This window comes from Arachis ipaensis, chromosome B7 (assembly GCF_059453495.1).
Source record: "Arachis ipaensis isolate K30076 ecotype BB chromosome B7, ASM5945349v1, whole genome shotgun sequence".
Lineage (NCBI taxonomy): Eukaryota > Viridiplantae > Streptophyta > Magnoliopsida > Fabales > Fabaceae > Arachis > Arachis ipaensis.
The window spans coordinates 108,292,234-108,315,086 of NC_142442.1; the positions used below are offsets into that span (position 1 = coordinate 108,292,234).

The 22,853-nt window shown below is 37.3% G+C and overlaps 1 non-coding gene across 1 annotated transcript; it reads left to right on the plus strand.

The window, feature by feature from the left end:
• Positions 1–309: 309 nt before the first annotated feature.
• On the plus strand, positions 310–417 carry LOC148553672 (small nucleolar RNA R71). The gene has a single exon (XR_015892764.1). It is a non-coding gene; the product is annotated as a small nucleolar RNA R71 (small nucleolar RNA).
• Positions 418–22,853: the final 22,436 nt, after the last annotated feature.

Genomic DNA, 22,853 nt, shown 5'->3' on the forward strand with positions numbered 1-22,853 from the left:
GGATGCAGCTTCCATTCCATTCAGACTCTGAGAAATCATATTGACTTGCTGAGTCAATATTTTATTCTGAGCTAATATGGCATTCAGAGTATCAATTTCAAGAACTCCCTTCTTCTGAGGCATCCCATTACTCACAGGATTCCTCTTAGAAGTGTACATGAACTGGTTGTTAGCAACCATGTCAATGAGTTCTTGAGCTTCTGCAGGCGTTTTCTTTAGGTGAATGGATCCACCTGTAGAAGTATCCAATGACATCTTAGCCAATTCAGATAGACCATCATAGAATATATCCAGGATGGTCCATTCTGAAAGCATGTCAGAAGGACACTTTTTGGTCAGTTCTTTGTATCTCTCCCAAGCTTCATAGAGGGATTCACCTTCTTTCTGTCTGAAGGTTTGAACATCCACTCTAAGCTTACTCAGCTTTTGAGGAGGAAAGAACTTGGCTAAGAATGCCTTGACCAGCTTATCCCAAGAGTTCAGGCTATCCTTAGGTTGAGAGTCCAACCATACTCTAGCTTTGTCTCTTACAGCAAAAGGGAAAAGCATGAGCCTGTAGACTTCAGGATCTACTCCATTAGTCTTAACAGTATCACATATCTGCAAGAATTCAGTTAAGAACTGAAAAGGATCTTCAGATGGAAGTCCATGAAACTTGAAGTTCTGCTGCATCAGAGAAACTAATTGAGGTTTCAGCTCAAAATTGTTTGCTCCAATGGTAGGGATGGAGATGCTTCTTCCATGTAAATTGGAATTAGGTGCAGTAAAGTCACCAAGCATCCTCCTTGCATTATTATTATTTTCGGCTGCCATCTCCTCTTCTTGTTCGAAAATTTCTGAAAGGTGCTTGCTAGATTGTTGTAATTTAGCTTCTCTTAGTTTCCTCTTCAGAGTCCTTTCAGGTTCTAGATCTGCTTCAACAAGAATATTCTTGTCTTTGCTCCTGCTCATATGAAAAAGAGGAAACAGAAAAATAATAATAATAGGGATCCTTTTTACCACAGTATAGAGGTCCCTGTGTGAGTAGAAGAAAAGAAGAAGAGTAGAATGAAATGTAAGGAAAGAAACACAAAGGTGAGGAGATCAGAGATGTGGGATGAAGAGAAGTGTTAGTAGATGAATAAATAAATAGAAGGAGATGAGAGAGGGAGAGAATTTTCGAAAATTATTTTTGAAAAAGAGTTAGTGATTTTCGAAAATAGTTTTTGAAAAAGGTTAGTAATTTTCGAAAATTAAAATAAAAAATGAAGATAATTAGTTAATTAAAAAGAAATTTTAAAAAAAAGAGGGAGATATTTTCGAAAATTAGAGAGAGATAGTTAGTTAGGTAGTTTTGAAAAAGATAAGAAACAAACAAAAAGTTAGTTAGTTAGTTGAAACAAATTTGAAAATCAATTTTTTTAAAAAGATAAGAAGATAAGAAGTTAGATAAGATATTTTAAAAATCAAATTTTTGAAAAAGATATGATTTTGAAAAAGATAAGATAATAAGATATTTTTGAAAAGATATTATTGAAATTAGTTTTGAAAAAGATTTGATTTTTAAAATCACAATTAATGACTTGATTCACAAGAAATCACAAGATATGATTCTAGAACTTAAAGTTTGAATCTTTCTTAACAAGTAAGTAACAAACTTGAAATTTTTGAATCAAAACATTAATTGATGATGTTATTTTCGAAATTTAGGAGGTAAAGATAAGAAAAATATTTTTGAAAAATATTTTTAAAATTTTCGAAAATAACTAAGAAAATTGAAAAAGATTTAATTTTTGAAAAAGATTTTGAAAAAGATAAGATTTTCAAATTGAAAATTTGATTTGACTCATGAAAACAACTAGATTTTTAAAATTTTTGAAAAAGTCAAATCTAATTTTCGAAATTTTAAGAGAAGAAAAAGGAGAAGATATTTTTTTTTATTTTTGAATTTTTATGATGAGAGAGAAAAACATGAAAAATGATGCAATGCATGAAAGTTATGGATCAAAGTATGTGATGAATGCAAGAACACTATGAATGTCAAGATGAACACCAAGAACACTTTGAATGTCATGATGAACATCAAGAATTATTTTTTGAAAATTTTTATATGCAAAGAAAACATGCAAGACACCAAACTTAGAAATCTTTCATGTTTAGACACTATGAATGCAAAAATGCACATGAAAAACAAGAAAAGATGCAAAACAAGAAAACATCAAGATCAAACAAGAAGACTTACCAAGAACAACTTGAAGATCATGAAGAACACCATGAATGCATGAATTTTTCGAAAAATGCAAGATGAACATGAAATTGACACCAAACTTTAAATCTGACTCAAGACTCAAACAAGAAATAAAAAATATTTTTTTGATTTTTATGATTTAATGATTTTTTTGTATTTTCTTTTAATTTTTTCGAAAATCATTTTGAAAAAGAAAAATAAGGATTCCAAAATTTTTAATATGAATTCCAGGAATCTTATGCTCTTTAGTCTAAAGCTCCAATCAAAGGGTCAGGCATGGCTTAATAGCCAGCCAAGCTTTAGTATGTAACTCAGACATGACACGCCTGACATTCTCTATCCAGAAGAATTAGACATGGCTTTATAGCCAGCCAGGCTTCAACATGCTTCATGAAACACTAGAATTCATTCTTAAAAATTCTGAAGAAAAATATATTTTTGAAAACATTTTTATTTTAAAACTTTTTTCGAAAACAAATGAGAAATTTTTGAAAGATTTTTAAAAAATTTTTGAAAATAAAACAAAAAGAAAATTACCTAATCTGAGCAACAAGATGAACCGTCAGTTGTCCAAACTTGAACAATCCCCGGCAACGGCGCCAAAAACTTGGTGCATGAAATTGTGATCTCAGGCAACGGCGCCAAAAACTCTGTACGCACGTCTTAATAAATCGTTTTTCATTCACAACTTCGATACAACTAACCAGCAAGTGCACTGGGTCGTCCAAGTAATAAACCTTACGTGAGTAAGGGTCGATCCCACGGAGATTGTTGGTATGAAGCAAGCTATGGTCACCTTGTAGATCTCAGTCAGGCGGATATAAAATAGTTATGGAGTTTTCGAAATTATATAATAAAATAAGGATAGAAATACTTATGTAAATCATTGGTGAGAATTTCAGATAAGCGCATAGAGATGCATTCGTTCCTCTAAACCTCTACTTTCCTGCTATCTTCATCCAATCAATCTTACTCCTTTCCATGGCTGGCTTTAAGTAAGGGCATCACCGTTGTCAATGGCTACATCCCATCCTCTTGTGAAAATGGTCCAAATGCTCTGTCACAGCACGGCTAATCATCTGAGGTTCTCGATCATACTGGAATAGGATTCACCCTCCTTTTGCGTCTGTCACTACGCCCAGCACTCGCGAGTTTGAAGCTCGTCACAGTCATTCAATCCCTGAATCCTACTCGGAATACCACAGACAAGGTTTAGACTTTTCGGATTCTCATGAATGCCGCCATCAATCTAGCTTACACCACGAAGGTTCTGATTAAGAGATCTAAGAGATACTCATTCAATCTAAGGTAGAACGGAAGTGGTTATCAGGCACGCGTTCATAGGGAATGATGATGATTGTCACGTTCATCACATTCATGTTGAAGTGCGAATGAATATCTTAGAAGTGGAATAAGTTGAATTGAATAGAAAACAGTAGTACTTTGCATTAATTCATGAGGAACAGCAGAGCTCCACACCTTAATCCATGGAGTGTAGAAACTCTACCGTTGAAAATACATAAGTGAAAGGTCCAGGCATGGCCGAATGGCCAGCCTCCATGATCTAAGAACTAGGCGTCCAAAGATGTCTAATACAATAGTAAAAAGTCCTATTTATAATAAACTAGTTACTAGGGTTTACAGAAGTAAGTAATTGATGCATAAATCCACTTCCGGGGCCCACTTGGTGTGTGCTTGGGCTGAGCTTGAATGTTACACGTGTAGAGGCTCTTTCTGGAGTTGAACGCCAGGTTGTAACGTATTTCCGGCGTTCAACTCTGGTTTGTGACTTGTTTCTGGCGTTTAACTCCAGACAGCAGCGTAGAATTGGCGTTCAACGCCCTTTTACGTCATCTAAACTCGGCTAAAGTATGGACTCTTATACATTGCTGAAAAGCCCTGGATGTCTACTTTCCAACGCAATTGGAAACGCTCCATTTTGAGTTCTGTAGCTCCAGAAAATCCACTTTGAGTGCAGGGAGGTCAGAATCCAACAGCATCAGCAGTCCTTCTTCTACCTCTGAATCTGATTTTTGCTCAAGTCCCTCAATTTCAGCCAGAAAATACCTGAAATCATAGAAAAACACACAAACTCATAGTAAAGTCCAGAAATGTGAATTTAACATAAAAACTAATGAAAACATCCCTAAAAGTAACTAGATTCTACTAAAAACATACTAAAAACAATGCCAAAAAGCGTATAAATTATCCGCTCATCACTAAACCTTATTAAACAAACTAAACTTCCAAATAAACTCAACCAACCAAACTAAACATGAAATAAAACTTATTTATCAATATATACAAAAGAGAAATATGAAAAGAGTTTACCATGGTGGGATGTCTCCCACCTAGCACTTTTATTTTAAAGTTCTTAAGTTGGACATTTGGTGAGCTCCCTATCATGGCGGCTTATGCTTGAACTCATCTTGAATCTTCCACCAATGCTTGGATCTCCATTGGTTGCCAGAATTTTCAACCAAATACACCAAGTCTTGATGAAGTTCCACAAAAGCTCCGAGCTCCCAAAATTGATCCTCATCACATATGATGGGATCCCAAACTTTATTCTTACACCCATCTTCAAGTTGATCATTACAATTCCAATTGGGTGACAAGCAACCTGAATTCTCACTCAAGCATCTAAACAACTTTCTAGACCCAAGCAATCTTGTTCTACACTAACCTTTGCATTTCAACCTTGAGCTCTCAACCATAAGGAACCTTGAATGTTGTTTCCAACCACTAACCATCTCCCTTTTACTCTTAAAGCCACAAAGAGCTCTAAATTGCTTGATAAACCCCAATTTTTTGGTTTATCTTGTGCTTAATTTAGGGGATTTTATCAACTTATTCCATATTTATTCAATGAAATAGCATGATTTTGTAATTCTCCCTAAATTGTGCTTAAGAGTGAAAACTTGCTTTTTAGGCCTTAAAATAGCTAAATTTAATTCACTTTAATTCCATTCGATGCCTTGATATATTTGTTGAGTGATTTCAGGTTCATAAGGCAAGTATTGGATGGAAGAAGTGAAGAAAAAAGCATGCAAAGTGGAGAATTCATGGAAAAAACAAGGATTTGGAGTGCATACATCGACGCGCACACGTGAACGATGCGTACGCGTGAAGAGGTGCATCGTCACCAGGCGATGTGTACGCGTGACATGACGCGTACGCGTGAGAAGCAAAACGCCAGTCGACGCATACGCGTGGCCTATGCATATGCGTCACAGCAGGCACGTGACCTCATTAAAGTGAAAATGCTAGGGGCGATTTCTGAGCTTCCCAGGCCCAAATCCAACTTATTTCAGAGACTATTTCATGCAGAATTCAAGATGGGTCAAGGGGGGAGCACTTAGTTGTAGGATAGCATCATGTAGGTTAGTTTTCTAGAGAGAAAAGCTCCATCTTCTCTCTAGAATTAGGGTTCTTAGGTTTATTTTGCATCTTAGATCTAGGTTCAATTTCTTGTGTTCATCTTGTTTCCTTTACAATTTTTTGTTCTTACATATTTGTTCTTCTTAGTTTTCTTGTTAATTTTCCTTTTATGCCTCTTTTATGTTGATGAACTCTTGTTGGATTTGGATCTCTTTTAACGCAATTTGATGTTTGATATTCTTTTATTGTTAATTTGAGTTGTTATTGTTGATTCCTTGTATTGGGTAGTTGTAGATTTTAATATTTCTTGCCATTTGCCATGCTTACCTTTTATGTCTTCCAATTATTTGACAAAATGCTTGGTTGGATGTTAGAGTAGCTTTTTGAGCATTCTTGGCTTGGAAAGAGAAATTGGGAAATCTTGAGTCATTAATACCCAATTTAGATTGATGATCTAGAGTTGTTAGTTAATATTATTTCTATTGACTCTAATCTCTTGCTAATTCAATTAGTGAGTTGATTATGATTTTTGGATTGAGATTAACTAGTCTTATTTGACTTTCTCTCATGGAAGATAACTTCACACCTTCTTCCAACATTGGAGATGACGAAATAAGATAAATTCTTGTTAATCACTGTTATGATTAGTGACTAGGATAGAAAGCCTATATTCTCAATCATTGCCATGAATGTCTCTCTTTATTAATTGCTTTCTTTAATTGTTTTCTTTACTTTTCTTGTCATTTATTTTCTTGCCCATTTTATCAATCAAACCCCCTTGTTCCTTCATAGCTAATAATTGATCACTTTATTGCAATTTCTTGTGAGACGACCCGAGGTTTAAATACTTCGATTAATTTTCATTGGGGTTTGTACTTGTGTCACCAAAATATATTAAAATTTGATTGAGAATTATTAGTCGGTTTGGAACTATGCTTACAACGAATTTCCTTTTCTATTAAGAGAAATTCTAGACTGACAATAATTCTTCATCAAATTTTTGGCACTGTTGCTGGGGAATTGCAATGGTGTTATGTTATTAGCTATTGTATATATGTTAATATGCTTTTTTGTTAGTTTTTGCTTGCTTTAGGAGTTAGTTTTTATTAGTTCTTATTAGTATTTGTTTTTATTCTCTTTTGCTATTATGAATTCTCATCCCTTTGGCTATGAGTTTGGTTTAAATTATGTTGTAGGAAATGGAAACTACAATGACAACATACATCAAGGATGGAACAATCAAAGATGGGAGGAGCCTCAAGGAATTGATCACCCTTCTTGGCAACAACCTCCGGTGCCTTATAGGTATAATTCCACTCCGAATGCATATCAATCTAACGGATGTGGTATTATGGTTGTCAACAACTACCACCATATGCCTATGAACCACCTCCTCAACCTAGTTTTAAACCATCATACTCACAAGCCCCCTACCACCAACCACCTCCATGTGACCCTAATGCTTACCCACCATACCAACCACCTTATGGGTCATATGAACCATACATGGAACCACCACCATTCCAACACAATTACTCTCAAGAACCACCTTAATACACACTGATGCGTGGCGTAAGTTTGACCAATTAAGATATTATAATATAAGAACAACATTGCAAGTATAGCCCTTAACTAGCAAAAATCCACCTCATCAATTTAGAAAGGTTGTCACAAAAATTTAGAATAAAAATACTGGGAGTATGAGTCCCAGGTTGTCTCCCAACGAGTTGCTAAAAAGGGTGCTAATTTATTAATCAGGAGCTTTCCAAGAGGTTTTGAGTTTGAATAACAGAAAATAAACAATCGTAATTAAGTGCAATGAAAATTAAAAGGAATTTATATTATTCAAAATAAAAAGCCTTGACTGGGGGAATGATTAATTGGAAGTTCTATCCTTGTTGGGATTCTCTCAAGTGTAGTATAAAGAGGTTGTTGTTTACACTTAGTTAACCCTTACTAAATAAAGGAAAGTCAAGTGATTGAGCTAACTCTTATTCGCAAATCCTAGTCCTCTCCCTTGGGAAGGTCTAGCGTTAGTAAATACAGAATTAGCCAACAACTTCCAAATTAACTAATCACTTGAGCATTTTAACTCAAGTGTCTCCTCTTAATCAGCCCCCACGTCCAGTAGGGAATCTACTCTATTGACATGGATACCATCTTCGTTATTGGGAGTTTGGAATAGAAAAGAGACATAATAATGTAAATAAGATAGGAATTCAAAATTAATTAAAAATAAAAGTAATCCTTTGCATTAACAATCCATGAAAATAATCCAATTGTAACTCTAAATAAGAATTAAGAATATGGAATAAATAAAAGAGTAAGGAAACAAACTAGAATAGTATCTTCAGCGGAGGTGATGACTCTTCAATATCCAAAGCAAAACCAATAAAACTATAGAACTATGAATGTAAAGAAAACCTAGAGGAGGAGTGAATTCTCTCTAGATTCAGATCTAAAAACCTAAAACTATGCTAATGAGAATATGTGTTGAGTCTCTGCAGGTTCCCTGGCTCTATTCTGTGTTTCTGGGCCAAAAACTGGGTCAAAACTCGGCCCGAAATCGCCCCCAGTATTTTTTGTTATTTCTGCAGATCGCGCATGTCACGCGTACGCGTCAGGCACGCGCACACATCACTGCAAATTTCTCCATTCTGCACGCTCGCGAGAGCCATGCGTGCGCGTCGGTGCTCGCTGGTTATCTCCTTGGTTTCTTGTGTTTCTTCCATTTTTGCAAGCTTCTTCTCCATTCTCTAAGCCATTCCTGCCCTATAAAGCCTGAAACACTTAACACACGGATCACGACATCGAATGGTATGAAGGAGAATTAAAATATACAAATTAAAGATCTCTAAGAAGCAAGTTTTCAACCATAGAATAACACTAGGAAGGAATTATAAAATCATGCAAATCATATGAATAAGTGGGTGAAGACTTAATGAAACCACTTAATTAAACACAAGATAAACCATAAAATAGTGGTTTATCAACCTCCCCATACTTAAACATTAGCATGTCCTCATTCTTAGCTCAAGGAGATTAAAAGACTAAATAAGGGAATGTAAGACTCATGCAATGCAATGCAACCTATGAATGCACCTATATGCTAAAATGATTTTGCCTACTTGGTTAAAAGTAAATAAGTTCTTCAAGACAAATATAAATCAAATATCACTAATTAAAATCATATAGTAAAAACAAGTAAACTTGTAAGAAGACAGCTCATGAAAGCAGAGAGCATAGAATCAAGCATTGAACCCTCACTGATGGTGTATATGCACTCTAATCACTCTAGTATATAGGGTAATCACTCTACTCTTCCTTAGTCATGCTTTCTAAACTTTGTTCTTCACCTAACCAATCAACTAGTATTTAATGTACCAATGCAAACATCATGAGGTCTTTTCAAGGTTGTAATGGGGCCAAGGTAAAGGTGAGGGTATATATATATGGCTAAGTGAGCTATAAATTGAATCCTTGATCAACCTAAGCTTTCACCTATACATACTCTATATACTTTTAAATTCATGCCTAGCTACCCAAAATTCCCACTGTTGCATTACATACTCATGCATCAACCCTTCTTTTAATTTGTATCACATATGCATTGATCTTTTCATTAACTTAACTTAGCACTAGGGTAATTTTGTCCCCTTATTTATTTACTTATTCATTGAATATTTTTTTGGAATTTTTTTTGAAAGTGTAAAAATAAACATAACATTATCAATGCACATGGATTTTTAATTTTTCTGGTCTTACATGAGTAGGTACCCAAATTCTCAATATTTTATCAAAGTAAAAACATAACATATTCCCTTATTAACCCATGTTCCCACAGTTTTTCCATACTTAATTAACACACAATCTCTATCTTAAGCTAACCAAAGATTCAATTTGGGTTAATTAATTTGTTTTTTCGCTTAAGGCTAGGGATGTGGTAAAATATAGAACAAATGGGATTAAAAGGCTCAAAGTGGCTAACAAAGGTGACATAAAAGGGTAGGCTATTTGGGATAAGTGAGCTAATAAAATAATGGCCTCAATCATATGCATGCATATAACACATTAAACATTGGACATATAAACTGGAACAAAATATAGATTACAATCACAGAGAAGAAAACACACAAGAATAAAATATTATGGTTAAATAATGTAACCATGTAATTAAGCTCAAGTCTCATAGGTTGTGTGTTCTAGCTTTAAACTATGTTCCAATTTACAATCTTGAAACAAGTTTTAACACAAAAGTTTTGATTTAAATTAGTAAAATTTTTCAAAAATAGGGTCTTAAAAAGAAACTTATTATTTTTCAACCAAATAGAACATGCATACAAATGCCTATTACTATGCAATCTATATTATCCTAACAAAAGAAAAATAACTAATTTATTGGTGTTAAGAAAGAGCAGTTACCTCCGGAAGTCAGGTACTGACCGACCTCCCCACACTTAAAGCTTGGCACCGTCCTCGGTGCCATCAGTCAAGAACAAAGGGGGGTTGGTAACAGTATCTCCACAATCGGGACCGTCATGGATCCCTGTGCTGGTAAATAAAGTGGAGTCCGGGGTATCTGGGTCTTCTTCAGGTGGGTGGTTGCCAACAATCAACTCCTTAAGGTATGTAAATCGGCATTTGTTACGGTGCTCTCTTCGCTTTTCTTGCCGATCAAGCCGGTCTAACCTCTGAAATATCTGTAGGAGTAGATGATTTGTTGAAGGTTCTTGTGATGTGGAAGGAGAAGGGAATATCTTTCGCTGGTTCTGTGCTCCGGTTGATAGTGGCTGCTGGAGGTCTGATGTACTTCCCGTTAGGGACGTACTGATCATCCCATGGAATCATGGCCTTGTTGTCCCCAGCTCTGTAGGAAACTCCGGCTACTGAGACTAGATCTGAAACCAAGGCGGAAAAAAGTAGGTTGCCCTCAATCTGTACGTGTCCCATAGCATGCCAAATGTGTATTGGTAAATTGAGAGGCTGGTCTGTAAGGATACACTAGAGTAGAACAGCCATGTCTGCAGTGAAGAAGGACTCGCGAGTGCTCAGAAAGACGTAGTGGGACATAATCTGTGCCCACACTTGAGCCTCCAAGGTGAGTGCTGAAGCCAATATTCCCTTAGGTCAGGATCGATGGTATCCATAGATCCATCTGCTGCCAGGTTGTGCTATAACTCTGAGAATGGCGTCCCAGTCAAATTGGTATGTCTGGCGCTTGAAAGAGGCTTTTTGGTATGCGTCCAATCCTTCTGGAGCAGGCAGAAGATCTAAAGCTTGTTGAATGGCCTCTTCAGTTATGGGGACTTGCTTCTGATGAACATAGATAGATTGCAGGGTTGGCATGTGAAAATTGGAGTAGAATTCGACTACCCATGAGAGATTGACCTGCCGTGGCTGTCTTCGTAAGAATTCCCATTGTCTTCGTTCGATTTGGGGCTCAACAAAATCAACAATGTGGTTCAGGAGGATGAGTAGGTACTCATTATTATAGTTCCTCTCAGCTAGGATGGGGAACATCTGCTTACAGTAGCGGTTAGTGAACCGCGCAGTGTCCTTTGCTGGAAAGGCTTTTTTTTTATCGACCTTGATGATCCTCTTGACTCGCTTTGTTGAGGGCTTTACTGCTGTTGAAGAAGGTTCCGCAGCTAGTGCTCTTTTTGTTCCTTTTCTTGCTAGTGATTTGGGAGTAGCTTTCTCTTTATCCTTCTTGGTGGCCATCCTGAAAAGGGAAAAAGTAAGTAACATTTGAAGCTAAGGGTTAGAGCAATGAAGAGGATGGTACAAGTGATAATCAATGCACGGTAGAGAAGGATGTCGTTAATACATGGTCGCGACTACATGTGAAAAGTTCATCAATAGAAATATAACAAGTGCATGTTATGGCAAGTAGATGCAAGATGTTTATTGGCATGCTGGCAAAGGCATGAGTAGCATAGATCAAGCATTAATTGCCCAATTCGATTATCAAGTGTTTCAAACTAACAATCTATTTGTATTGACAATTATATTCAATCAATAAAATATTAAAAGGGGTTTTGTGAAAAAAAAAACAGGCATTAGAGCGGAAGGATAGAGTATTTAAATATGCACAATGCCATACGGACTTTTTCACAAACACTTAGCATGCATGGTAAATATGTTATTGAAAGTATTGAATTTGAACATGCAAGAAACCCTAAGATAATTAATAATTGTCAAACAACTCCTTAATAATCCACAAGCAAAATATAGAAGAAAACAATCACCCAATTAAATTTCTAACACCAATTAAAATAATGTAAAGAAAAAGAAAGAAAAAAAACATAGATAATGAAAGTAAAAAGAAAAAGAAGAAGAAAACATAAATAAAAATAATAATGAAAAAGTAAAAAGGGGAAGAAGAAAATAAAAGAACCTTGATGAAGAGGGTGAAGAGGGAAAGAAGAGAGGAAAAAGTAAGAAAGAATAAAGGAGAAAGAATGGAGAAGAAAGAATTAAGAAGGACGAAGAAAGAATTAGGATTAGGTAAGAAAAGATAGGAATTCTGGCGCTGATCTGGATAAACTATGCGGTGCAGGCGACGCGGACGCATGGAGCACGCGTATGCGTGGGTTGTGATATTTTCAAGTCACGCGTACGCGTGAGTGACGCGTACGCCTGAAATGAATTGTGCCATTGGCGCGAGAGCAACCTCGCGTACGCACAACTCTCTGTTTCATACGCATATATTCAAAATTTAGGGTGACGCGTGCGCGTGAGTGATGCGTGATAAACCCCGTTTTCAGGGTTTATCTTATGTTGGATTTAGAGTATTTTGCTAACCTTTTCTCACATTTAGCCAATGATTTGGCATGATTGTGTAATCTCTCTCTTATTTGTGCCTAAGTGTAAAAAGCATGCTTTTTGGTCTTTGATTAGATAACTTTAACTTCTCCTTGATTCCATAAGATGCCTTGATGTGTTTGTTAGCAATCTTAGGTTAAAAAAGGCTAGGAATGAATCAAGGTAGCAAGAAAGGAAACATGCAAGTGGAGAAGATCATGAAAAGCCAAAGAGTTAAACTCGGCCATGGGCACGCGCGCGCACCAGGAGCTTACGCGCACATTGCGAACTTACCCATGGATGCGTAATCGTGCTGTGCGCGTACGCGTTGGTGCTGATTTATGATTTTTTAATGAAAACGTGGCCAGCAAATTCTCAAAGCCTGTGGGGCCCAATCCAACTCAACTTTGGTGCCAAAATACTGAAAAGGACCAAGGATTGAAGTGGGATGATCATCTTGAATCATAACACACATTAGGATTAGTTTTAGTCTTAGTTTTTAGAGAGAGAAGCTCTCACTTCTCTCTAGGATTGGAATTAGGATTAGGTTTAGTTCAATAATTTAGATCTAGGTTTCAATTTATGCTTTCTTCTTCTTCTACCTCTCAATTCTATGTTGTTTCATTCATCACTTTTCTATTGTTGTTATTACTTTCTTCTATTTTGTTTGTAGATCTACTCTTGTTCATTCTATTTTCTTTTACTGAAATTTGAGGTAATTCATGTAGATCTTATGTTCTTGATTGTTGTTATTAATTCCTTGCCATAAGTAGTTGTTAGATTTTATTGTTGTTATTAATTTACCTTGCTTCCCTTCTATGCCTTCCAAGTGTTTGATGAAATGCTTGGTTGGACTTTAGTGTAGATTTTGTACCTCTTGGCTTTGGTAGAGTAATTAGTGACTCTTGATGGTGCACGAATTGTGAATCACACTTTTCACAACTCGTACCACTAACCAGCAAGTGCACTGGGTCGTCCAAGTAATACCTTACGTGAGTAAGGGTCGATCCCACGGAGATTGTTGGGTTGAAGCAAGCTATGGTTATTTTTTAATTCTTAGTCAAGAAATTATTAATAAAAGTGATTGGGTTTATGAGGAGTAAATAGCATAAATTAAATAATACTTGTTATGCAGTAATGGAGAACAGATTGAGGATTTGGAGATGCTCTGTCTTCCGAATCTCTACTTTCCTACTGTCTTCTTCTTCACGCACGCAAGGCTCCTTCCATGGCAAGCTGTATATTGGTGGATCACCGTTGTCAATGGCTATCATCCATCCTCTCAGTGAAAATGGTCCAAATGCGCTGTCACCGCATGGCTAATCATCTGTCGGTTCTCACTCATGTTGGAATAGAATCCGTTGATTCTTTTGCGTCTGTCACTACACCTAACACTCGTTAGTTTGAAGCTCGTCACAGTCATCCCTTCCTAGATCCTACTCGGAATACCACAGACAAGGTTTAGACTTTCCGGATCTCAGGAATGGCCGCCAATAATTCTAGCCTATACCACGAAGACTCTGATCGTGAACCAGGAGGCTAAGAGATACACACTCAAGCTAATGCAGATAGAACGGAGATGGTTATCAGGCACGCGTTCATAGGTGAGAATGATGATGAGTGTCACGGATCATCACATTCATCAGAGTGAAGTGCGAGTGAATATCTTAGAATAGAAACAAGCGTGATTGAATGAAAAACAGTAGTAATTGCATTAATTCATCGAAACACAACAGAGCTCCTCACCACCAACCATGGGGTTTAGAGACTCATGCCGTAGAAGAAACAAAATTTCAGATGTGAAATGTCATGAGTTACATAGTAAGTCTCTAAAAGTTATTTTTATACTCAACTAGTAGCTAGGGTTACAGAAAATAAGTAACTAAGTGCAGATAGTGTAGAAATCCACTTCCAGGGCCCACTTGGTGTGTGCTTGGGCTGAGCATTGAGCTTTACATGTGTAGAGGCTTCTCTTGGAGTTAAACGCTAGGTTGTAGCCTGTTCCTGGCGTTTAACTCTGGTTTGCAACCTGTTTCTGGCGTTTAACGCCATAATAGGGTAAAGACTTGGCGTTAAACGCCAATTTGCGTCATCAAAACTTGGGCAAAGTATAGACTATTATATATTTCTGGAAAGCCCTGGATGTCTACTTTCCAACGCAATTGATATCGCGCCAATTGGTCTCCTATAGCTCCAGAAAATCTATTTCGAGTGCAAGGAGGTCAGAATCCAACAGCATCTGCAGTCCTTTTTCAGCCTCTGAATCAGATTTTTGCTTAGGTCCCTCAATTTCAGCCAGAAAATACCTTAAATCACAGAAAAACACACAAACTCATAGTAAAGTCCAGAAATGTGAATTTTGAATAAAAACTAATAAAAATATACTAAAAAGTAATTAAAACATGCTGAAAACTACTTAAAAATAATGCCAAAAAGCATATAAATTATCCGCTCATCACAACACCAAACTTAAATTGTTGCTTGTCCCCAATTAAAAGAAGAGAATATACTATAAATTCCAAAATATTAATGAAACTTAGTTCCAATTAAATGAGCGGGACTAGTAGCTTTTTGCCTCTGAACAGTTTTGGCATCTCACTTTATCCTTTGAAACTCAGAATGACTGGCATCTATAGGAACTCAGAATTTAGATAGTGTTATTGATTCTCCTAGTTCAGTATGTTGATTCTTGTACACAGATACTTTATGAGTCTTGGCCGTGGCCCTAAGCACTTTGTTTTCCAGTATTACCACCAGATACATAAATGCCACAAACACATAACTGGGTGAACCTTTTCAGATTGTGACTCAGCTTTGCTAGAGTCCCCAATTAGAGGTGTCCAGAGTTCTTAAGCACAATCTTTTTGCTTTGGACCTCAACTTTAACCGCTTAGTCTCAAGCTTTTCACTTGACACCTTCACGCCACAAGCACATGGTTAGGGACAGCTTGGTTTAGCCGCTTAGGCCAGGATTTTATTCCTTCGAGCCCTCCTATCCATTAATGCTCAAAGCCTTGGATCCTTTTTACCCTTGCCTTTTGGTTTAAAGGGTTATTGGCTTTTTTCTCTTGCCTTTTGGTTTAAAGAGCTATTGGCTTTTTCTGCTTGCTTTTTCTTTTTTTTTTCTTTTCGCCCTTTTTTTTCGCAAGCTTTGTTATTCACTACTTTTTCTTGCTTCAAGAATCAATTTTATGATTTTTCAGATTATCAGATAACATTTCTCCTTTTTCATCATTCTTTCAAGAGCCAGCAAATTTAACATTCATAAACAACAAATTAAAAAATATGCACTGTTCAAGCATTCATTCAGAAAACAAAAAGTATTGTCACCACATCAATATAATTAAACTAATTTCAAGGATGAATTCGAAATCATGTACTTCTTGTTATTTTGTGATTAAAACATTTTTCATTTAAGAAGGGTGATAGATTCATAGGACATTCATAGCTTTAAGGCATAGACACTAGACACTAATGATCATGTAATAAAGACACAAACATAAATAAGCATAAAGCATAGAGAACAAAAACAGAAAAATAAATAGACAAGGAGATTAAGGAATGGGTCCACCTTAGTGAGGGTGGCATCTTTTTCCTCTTGAAGAACCAATGGTGCTCTTGAGCTCCTCTATGTCTCTTCCTTGCCTTTGTTGCTCCTCCCTCATAGCTCTTTGATCTTCTCTAATCTCATGGAAGGTGCCATATGGTTATGGAAAATTAAAAAGCGGGGTTTTTTCCACACCAAACTTAAAATGTTTGCTCGTCCTCGAGCAAAAGAAGAAAGAAAGGATGAGATGGAGATGTGTGGTGGGTTCGGCCAAGGGAGGGTGATAGTGTGTATGAGAGGTTTATGATGGATGGATGTGTGTGGTGAAGATAGTATGGAAAAGAGGGTGGGGTAGGTGGGGATCCTGTGGGGTTCACAGATCCTGAGGGGTCAAGGACTTAGCATCCCTACTCCATTTAAGCGTGTAAATGCCCTTAGAGTGCAATCCTGGCATTTAACGCCAGACTGCTGCTTGTTTCTGGCATTAAACGCCAGTTTTTCTCCCTTTATTGGCGTTTAATGCCAAGTTGGTGCTTGTTTCTGGCATTAAACACCAGACTGTAGCTTGTTTCTGGCGTTTAATGCCAGCTTGATGCTTCTTTCTGGTGTTAAAAGCCTGTTTGATGCTTCTTACTGGCGTTTAAACGCCAGTAAGCTCTTCCTCTAGGGTGAGCTATTTTTTATTTTGGTTTGATTTTTGTGAGTCCACATGATCATCCTCCTAAAGAAAACATAAAATAAAAATGGAAAACAGAAAATTAACATAGATAAGTAAAAATTGGGTTGCCTCCCAATAAGCGCTTCTTTATTGTCTTTAGCTGGACCATACTGAGCTTTTAATCTAGTCTCAGCTTTGAGCATTCTTGCTCAACATTGCCTTCAAGATAATACTTGACTCTCTGTCCATTAACAATGAACTTCTTATTAGAATCAATGTCTTGAAGCTCCACATAGCCATATGGTGACACACTTGTAATCACATATGGTCCCCTCCACCGGGACTTTAGTTTCACGGGAAATAATCTGAGCCTAGAGTTAAAGAGCAGAACCTTCTGTCCTGGTTCAAAGACTCTAGATGACAGCTTTCTGTCATGCCACCTTTTTGCTTTCTCTTTGTAAAGCTTGGCATTTTCAAAAGCAGTGAGTCTGAATTCCTCTAGCTCATTCAGCTGGAGCAATCTTTTTTCTCCAGCTAATTTGGCATCAAAGTTTAGGAACCTGGTTGCCCAGTAGGCCTTATGCTCCAGTTCCGTGGGCAGATGACAGGCCTTACCATACACAAGCTGGTATGGAGAGGTCCCTATAGGAGTCTTAAATGCTATTCTGTATGCCCACAGAGCGTCATCCAAGCTTCTTGCCCAATCCTTTCTACGGGTACTTATAGTCTGTTCCAGGATTCTTTTTAGTTCTCTATTAGAGACTTCAGCTTGCCCATTTGTCTGTGGATGATATGGAGTTGCCACCTTGTGGCTAATTCCATATCGGACCATAGCAGAGTAAAGTTGTTTGTTGCAGAAGTGAGTGCCCCCATCACTGATTAGTGCTCTAGGGACACCAAACCTGCTGAAGATATGTTTTTGGAGGAACTTCAGCACTGTCTTAGTATCATTGGTGGGTGTTGCAATGGCCTCTACCCATTTGGATACATAGTCGACTGCCACCAGAATATAAGTGTTTGAGTATGATGGTGGGAAAGGCCCATGAAGTCAATACCCCATACGTCAAACAACTCAATCTCTAAGATCCCTTGCTGAGGCATGGCGTAACTATGAGGCAGATTACTAGCTCTCTGGCAGCTGTCACAGTTACGCACAAACTCTCGGGAGTCATTATAGAGAGTGGGCCAGTAGAAGCCACATTGGAGGACTTTTGTGGCTGTTCGCTCACCTCCGAAATGTCCTCCATATTGTGATCCATGACAATGCCATAGGATCTTCTGTGCTTCTTCTCTAGGCACAAACCTACGGATTATTCCGTCTGCACATCTCTTAAAGAGATATGGTTCATCCCACAAGTAGTACTTTGCATCAGTAATTAATTTTTTCTTTTGTTGCCTGCTGTACTACTTGGGTATGAATCTTGCAGCTTTATAGTTTGCAATGTCTACAAACCATAGTTTTCCTGAATGGCAAATAATTGCTCATCTGAAAAGGTTTCAGAGATCTCAATAGAGGGAAAGGACGCCCCTTCTACTGGTTCTATCCGGGACAAATGATCAGCCACTTGGTTCTCTGTCCCTTTTCTGTCTCTTATTTCTATATCAAACTCTTGCAGAAGCAACACCCATCTTATGAGCCTGGGTTTTGAATCCTGCTTTGTGAGTAGATATTTAAGAGCAGCATGGTCAGTGTACATAATCACTTTGGATCCTACTAAGTATGATCTAAACTTGTCAATGGCATAAACCACTGCAAGCAATTCTTTTTCTGTGGTTGTGTAATTTTTCTGGGCATCATTTAAAACATGACTAGCATAATAAATGACATGCAGAAGCTTGTTATGCCTCTGTCCCAGTACTGCACCAATGGCATGGTCACTGGCATCACACATTAGTTCGAATAGTTATGTCCAGTCTGGTGCAGAAATAACTAGTGCTGTGACCAGCTTAGCTTTCAGGGTTTCAAACGCCTGCAGAGACTCTGTGTCAAACACAAATGGCATGTCAGCAGCTAGCAGATTGCTCAGAGGTTTTGCAATTTTTGAAAAATCCTTTATAAACCTCCTATAGAATCCTACATGTCCCAGAAAGCTTTTGATTGCCTTAACATTGGCAGGTGATGGTAATTTTTCAATTAGTTACACTTTAGCTTGATCCACCTCTATTCCCTTATTTGAAATTTTATGTCCAAGGAAAATTCCTTCAGTCACCATAAAGTGACATTTTTTCCAATTTAAAACTAGGTTGGTCTCTTGGCATCTTTTCAGAACAAGTGCTAGATGGTTAAGGCAGGAGTTGAATGAGTCTCCAAATACTGAAAAGTCATCCATGAAGACTTCCAGAAATTTCTCTACCATATCAGAGAAGATAGAGAGCATGCACCTCTGAAAGGTTGTAGGTGCATTGCATAGACCAAAAGGCATCCTTCTGTAAGCAAACACTCCAAAAGGGCATGTAAATGCTGTTTTATCTTGAGGATCTACTGCAATTTGGTTATAACCTGAATAGCCATCCAAAAAGCAGTAGTATTCATGACCTGCTAGTCTTTCTAGCATTTGGTCTATGAATGGTAAAGAAAAGTGATCCTTCCTGGTGGCTGTATTGAGCCTTCTGTAATCAATACACATACGCCACCTTGTAACTGTTCTTGTAGGAACCAGTTTATTTTTTTTATTATGAACCACTGTCATGCCTCCCTTTTTGGGGACAACTTGGACAGGGCTCACCCAGGGGCTATCAGAAATGGGATAAATAATCTCAGCCTCCAGTAACTTGGTGACCTCTTTCTACACCACCTCCTTCATAGATGGATTTAGTCGCTTCTGTGGTTGAACCACTGGCTTAGCATCGTCCTCCAATAGGATTTTGTGCATGCATCTTGCTGGGCTGATGCCCTTAAGATCACTTATGGACCACCCAAGGGCTGCCTTGTGTGTCCTTAGCACTTGAAGTAGTGCTTTCTCTTTCTGTGGATTTAAAGCAGAGCTTATGATCACCGGAAAAGTGTCACCTTCTCCCGGAAATGCGTATTTCAGGGATGATGGTAGTGGTTTGAGCTCGGGTTTAGGAGGTTTCTCCTCTTCCTGAGGAAACTTCAGAGGCTCTTTTATTTCCTCTGATTCCTCTAGATCAGGCTGGACATCTTTAAGGATATCTTCTAGCTCTGATTCGAGACTCTTAGCCATGTTGATCTCCTCTACCAGGGAGTCAATAATATCAACACGCATGCAATCTTTTGATGTGTCTGGATGCTTCATTGCCTCAACAGCATTCAGCTTGAACTCGTCCTCATTGACTCTTAAGGTCACCTCCCCTTTTTGGACATCAATGAGGATTCGTCCAGTTGCTAGGAAGGGTCTTCCTAGAATGAGAGTTGCACTTTTGTGCTCCTCCATTTCCAGCACTACAAAGTCAGCGGGAAAGGCAAATGGCCCAACCTTGACAATCATGTCCTCAATTATGCCTGATGGATATTTAATGGTGCTATCAACAAGTTGAAGACATATTCGGGTTGGTTTGACCTCTTCAGCCAAGCCGAGCTTCCTGATAGTAGATGCAGGGATTAGATTGATACTTGCCCCAAGGTCGCATAGGGCTGTCTTGGTACAAGTACCCTCTAATGTGCATGGTATCATAAAGCTTCCGGGATCCTTAAGCTTCTCTGGTAAGCTTGTTAGGATGACTGCACTACACTCTTCAGTGAGAAAAACTTTTTCTGTTTCTCTCCAATCCTTCTTATGACTTAAGATCTCTTTCATGAACTTAGCATAAGAGGGTATTTGCTCAAGTGCCTTTGCAAATGGAATCTTTATTTCAAGAGTCCTGAGATAGTCTGCAAAGCGAGCAAATTGTTTATCCTGTTCTGCTTGGCGGAGTTTCTGAGGATAAGGTATTTTGGCTTTATATTCTTCAACCTTAGTTGCTACAGGTTGATTTCCTACAGAGGCAGGTTGAGAAGCCTTCTTGAGGGAGCTAGTATCAGCACTTGTAGGTGTCTGATCCCTCACTGGCATCTGGATGCCAGAACTGGACATGGATTGGGCGTTTAACGCAAGATTCCTACCCTTTTCTGGCGTTTGGACGCCAGAACTGGATGTGGAATTGGAGTTTAATGCCAGTTTTTCACCTGTTTCTGGTGTTTGATCACCAGACATATTCCTCACTGGGCTCTTACTGTCCTAAGAGGGATTTTGGGTAGCAGGTTGCTCCTCCTCTGTCAGCTGTTCTTTTCTTGGCTTTCTGCTGCTTTGAGTTGAAGTGTTTAGTATTTTTCCACTTCTTAATTGAACTGCTTGGCATTCTTCTGTTATCTGTTTTGATAACTGCTGTTTAGTCTGATTCAATTGTGATTTCATATCCTTGTTAGCAATTCTGGTCTCTTGTAGCATCTCCTTAAATTCTGCTAACTGCCTTGTTATAGAAGATAGTTGCTGATTGAGTTCAGCAACTTGTTTCTGAGGACTAAAGTCAGTTGATACTGCCTTAGCTTCTTCTTTCATGGAGGACTCATTACTTATGTACAGATGCTGATTCCTAGCAACTATATCAATAAGCTCTTGAGCCTCTTCAATAGTCTTTTTCAGGTGTATAGATCCACCAGATGAGTGGTCTAGAGATATCTGAGCTCTTTCTGTAAGCCCATAGTAGAAGATATCTAATTGCACCCACTCTGAAAACATTTCAGAGGGGCATTTCCTTAGCATCCCTCTGTACTTATCCTAGGCATTATAAAGGGATTCATCATCCTCTTGTTTAAAGCCTTGGATGTCCAGCCTTAGCTATGTCATCCTTTTTGGAGGGAAATATTGATTCAGGAATTTGTCTGATAACTGTTTCCATGTTCTTATGCTTGTTGTGGGTCGGTTATTTAACCACCTTTTAGCTTGATCTTTTACAGCAAACAGAAATAGTAACAGCCTGTATACATCCTGATCTACCTCCTTGTCACGTACTGTGTCAGCAATTTGCAAGAACTGTGCTAGAAACTCAGTAGGTTCTTCCTGTGGAAGACCGGAATACTGGCAGTTTTGCTGCACCATGACAATGAGCTGAGGATTTAGCTCAAAACTGCCTGCTTTGATGGGAGGTATACAGATACTACTCCCATATGCAGCAGTAGTGGGATTAGCATATGACCCCAAAGTCTTTCTGGACTGTTCATTTCCACTTAGATCCACGATGGAGAAAGGGAGATGATGTGGATTGTAATAAAAAAATTTATTTATTTATTTATTTATTTTAAAATTGTTTTATTTTTTTTGAATACCGAAAATTAAAAGGAAAATGCAATAGAATAAAATAAAAAAATTAACTATAATTTCGAAAATTAGAAAAATAGACAAAAAGGAAATTGAAAATTAAAATAAGTAATTAATTAAAAGGATTTGAAAAAGGTATGATTTTAAAATTCGAGATTGGAAAAGATAAGATAAGATTTTGAAAAAGCTATGATTTAAAAAATTTTGACCAAATCAACCTAATGAATTCGAAAATTATGAGCAATTAAAGGAAAGGATATTTTGTTTTGAATTTTATGAAGAAAGAGAAGAACACACAAAAGACACAAGACTTAAAATTTTTAGATCTAATGCTCCTTGTTTTTCGAAAATTTTGGAGGAAAAACACCAAGAAACCCCAAACTTAAAAATTTTAAGATCAAAATATAAAGAAGACTCAAGAACACCTTGAAGACTCACAAGAACAACAAGAATAAAATTCAAAGACTCAAGAACATAAAAAGAACACCAAACTTAAAACTTTTAGAAAACTAAAAATAAATTTTCGAAAATTAAAGAAAAATAACAAGAGAACACCAAACTTAAAAGTTTGACACAAGATTTAATCAAAGAAAAATTATTTTTGAAAAAGTTTTAAAAGGAAGATACCCAATTACCAAGAACATAAGCACAACGCTCTAGCCAACTGAGCTATAAATTTAACGTGTTTTTAAAAAAAGGTATTTAATGTATATAAAATTTTTTGAATACTGATAATTTGAAAACGCACAAGAAAAACAAGAAAAGACATAGAACAGGAAAAACTAAAGATCAAACAAGAAAAATTAGCAAGAACAACTTGAAGATCAAGAAAGAACAATGAACACAAATTTTGAAAATTTAAAGGAAAATAAAAACATGCAATTGACACCAAACTTAAAATATGAATCTAAACTCAAACAGAAGACTCAAAGAAAAATTAAAAATTAATAAAGAAAAATAGTATTTTTGAAAAGAAAA